Source organism: Equus quagga, chromosome 14 (genome assembly GCF_021613505.1).
Source record: "Equus quagga isolate Etosha38 chromosome 14, UCLA_HA_Equagga_1.0, whole genome shotgun sequence".
NCBI lineage: Eukaryota > Metazoa > Chordata > Mammalia > Perissodactyla > Equidae > Equus > Equus quagga.
This window is the reverse complement of record NC_060280.1, coordinates 45,215,298-45,217,963: the sequence shown is the minus strand read 5'-3', so window position 1 is coordinate 45,217,963 and position 2,666 is coordinate 45,215,298.

The window sequence follows — 2,666 nt, the reverse complement described above, 5'->3', positions numbered from 1 at the left end:
CATTTAACAAATAGTTATTAAGCACCTACCTTGTGCCAGGTGCCAGGTATACACGGCAGTGAGCAAAACAGCCAGTTTCCTCTCACCTTGGCCTCAGCAGGAAGAGCCCATAAACCTGGAGCCCTTTCTCCATCTGGATCATCTGTCCCCATTAGTTTGTGAGTTTCCCGGGAGTCGAAGCCATGAGTTATTCATCTTCAGAGCTTCAAGGCTTAGCGCATTGCCTGGCACAGGGGGCAGATTTGATAAAAGTTTGAACAGTGGATTTGTTTGAATTGATTTGTTTGAATAAACAAACAAATGCTGTGATTCCTGAATCCTCTTACATGGAATAAACAAAACAGAAAAACATCAAGAAGACCGCTTGTATTAGTCAAGACTTTCTCAATTTTATGTCATAGAAATCCAACCTAAATTTTCTGGGGCAAAAGAGAGTATTTATTTGCTCCTAACTGGCAACGGTAAGTGTACAGAATTCCAGAACTCAAACCATGTCAGTAGGGCTCTCGTCTCAGCTGCCAGCTCAGTTTGTGTTATCTTGGCTTCATTTTTAATTCAGGGCCTCTCCACATGGGGCAAGATGGTCCCCCAGTATTCCCAGACCCGTGTCCTCTGATTTTAGCAATCCCAACAATGGCCACATATCATTTCCAGGGAAGAGTCTGAGGACCCTGTCTGCCCCTCCCTGAACCAAACACTTTGGCTGGTGAAGAGGGTACTCTGATTGGTTAGCCTGGCTCGGAAGCCCACCCTGGGGCAGTCAGCAGGGTGAGGTACTCACCAAGAATATACAAAATTGGCAAGGAGTCCCTCTTAGGAACCAGAAGAAGGAGATAAAGTGTGCCGGACTACCATGGTCTTCTATATCTTTCCATCTTTCTTTTTTTTTTTTTTTTAAAGATTTTATTTTTTTCCTTTTTCTCCCCAAAGCCCCTTCGGTACATAGTTGTATATTCTTCGTTGTGGGTCCTTCTAGTTGTGGCATGTGGGATGCCGCCTCAGCATGGTTTGATGAGCAGTGCCATGTCCGCACCCAGGATTCAAACCAACGAAACACTGGACCGCCTGCAGCGGAGCACGTGAACTTAACCACTTGGCCATAGGGCCAGCCCCTCTTTCCATCTTTCTGCTCTGCCATCCTTACTTGGCTTGATGGCTTTTGTCCTCATCCATGTAACTTCATGGAAACAAGATAGGTGCCAGAGATGTAAACTTTAGATGTTTTCATGGCAGGAAGAAAGAGGGAGGCACAGCCCTAGCCTTATCTGTCACTTTTATCAGAAAAGTGAAACTTTCCCAGAAACACCCCAAGGAGACTTCCTATAAACAAACACATGGACAAAGAGAACAGTTCAGTGGTTACCAGGGGAAGGGGCTGGGGGGGGGGCACAGGGGGTGAAGGGGAGCACTTACATGGGGACGGACAAGAAATAACGTACGACTGAAACTTCACAATGATGTAAACTATTATGAACTCAATAAAAAATAAGAAAAAGAAGAAGCAGACTTCTTTAAACATCACTGGCCAGCACTGGATCACACTGCTAACCCCCAGCTGCAAAGAAGGCTAGGAAATCTAGTTTTAACAAACTAGAATAGAATTTTGTGACTAGTTAGGACTAAAACTAATTCTTCCCCACCCTGAACACCTCCCCCCAGGGTTAATCACTCTTGCTCTAAAGTGCGCATAGCATCCTGGGCCTCCCTTATCAAAATGACAGACATACGCACTGTATAGCAATTGCTTGTTTTTCCAGCCACCACCTCTTGCTAGGATTTCTAAAGAGGTGTCCATATCTATCTGGTTCATAGTTATATCCCCAGCACTAGGATTTCTTTTTTTTTTTAATTAATTAATTCTTTTGAGGAAGATTAGCCCTGAGCTAACATCTGCTACCAATCCTCCTCTTTTTGCTGAGGAAGACTGGCCCTGAGCTAACATCCATGCCCATCTTCCTCTACTTTAGATGTGGGACATCTACCACAGCATGGCTTGCCAAGCGGTGCCATGTCCACACCTGGGATCCGGGCTGGCAAACCCCAGGCTACCCAAGGAGAAAGTGGGAACTTAACCACCGCACCTCTGGGCTGGCCCCTAGGATTTCTAAAGCGGTCTCCATATCTATCTGGTTCATAGTTGTATCCCCAGGGCTCAGCAGTGTCCAGCTTCACTCCACCAATGTTCTCTGAGTATCTACCACGTGCCAAGCCCCGTGCAGATAAGTAGGCTCTCAGTGAACTCTTCTTGGATGGACAAATGTGTGAGTGGGTGGGTGGACAGTGGATGAACAGATACACGGATGGATGGTGGATGGGTAGATGGTAGTGGATGGGTAGATGGTGGAAGGATATTATCACCGTCCAATGGTTCCACCCAGAGCAGCCTGAGGCTCCCTTGTCCCCCTCTTCTCACCGTTCTCACTCCAGGCTGTCATTTCACTTTTCTAAAAGCCTTCTCCGTTGAAAGAACCATTAGATGTTCCCTCTTGGTCCTCCAGCAACAGCTAGTACTTTCCTTCTCTCCTGCCACCCAGCATCCAGCTGAGTCTTGAATCAATACCGGTAAACTGGGTGTGAACAGAAGGAGACTGCTCATTATTTGCCATTATTCACCTCTGAGTGTGTGCATTCCCACTGCTTCCCATTCTCTCTCGCTCTCGCTCTCT